Source organism: Perkinsus marinus (assembly GCF_000006405.1).
Source record: "Perkinsus marinus ATCC 50983 genomic scaffold scf_1104296966738, whole genome shotgun sequence".
Taxonomy (NCBI): domain Eukaryota; phylum Perkinsozoa; order Perkinsida; family Perkinsidae; genus Perkinsus; species Perkinsus marinus.
This window is the reverse complement of record NW_003203798.1, coordinates 8480-9459: the sequence shown is the minus strand read 5'-3', so window position 1 is coordinate 9459 and position 980 is coordinate 8480.

Here is a 980-nt window from a genome sequence, read left to right as displayed (position 1 = left end):
GAATCAAACTTCATTGTTTCAATTCGCTCTTGCATTGGCTGAATTTGAGATTGAAAAAGGTGTAATCCTGCAAGTACAATGAAGTGTATGCTCACAGTGTTCTGTAGCGAGAACAGTCGAACACAATAACCCTTCTGTGGTTTAACATACACCTGTTTACGATGAGTTTATCGAACACCTACAATTTTGCAGAACATATTGTAAACCTCCTGTAGTCGGTCAGTGTAGTTTACGACTAGGGGGGAAGCAACTTCCTTCGGGAGCCCTCGATATATGCTGTTGATGAGCTCTTCACAAGTCATGTATCGGTCTCTCGGAACATTCGAAGTCGCTATGAAGTCGCTCAACCTGATCATTTAACGAGAGATGTGGTGGCTACACTTGAAGATACTCGGAAGCGTTTTGGAGGGGAGTTTCACACTGTATGAGTCGCACAGAACAGTCCACAGAATGCGTCAATGCTAACATTTTGGATTATTAATTTTTCTTCTGGCTCTGAGTGGATCGATGAAACCCGCATGTTAGGAACATTCGCACTTACGTCATTCGATACTACAGGGCGCCTCTAATGAAAAGTGCTATTGTCTGTAACTTGACGAATTCGCCGAATTTCCCAGTGAGAGATACATAGATCATTGGAAAGATCTTGGCGAGCGCTTTTCAATGGTATCTTTGAACTTCAAAGGGAAATATATGAACTATATATGTAAATATACTATATGTATATATAAATCGTTCTAATGAATGACGATAATTGATCTCACTCAATGGGTTCTCTCTCCTTTCCTCGGACGATGGCGCATTTTACTGCATCATCAGCTGCGATGATCTCCACCTTCCTGGAGTGGTATCCAAGCCATCCCCGCTTTCTGGATATCGTACACTTCATTCGTCCACGATCTCTGTCGACAACTTGATCAACCTTCCAGCCCTGAGGTGTCGCATTAATCTCACTTGGTGTGGAGGTTGACACTCACATC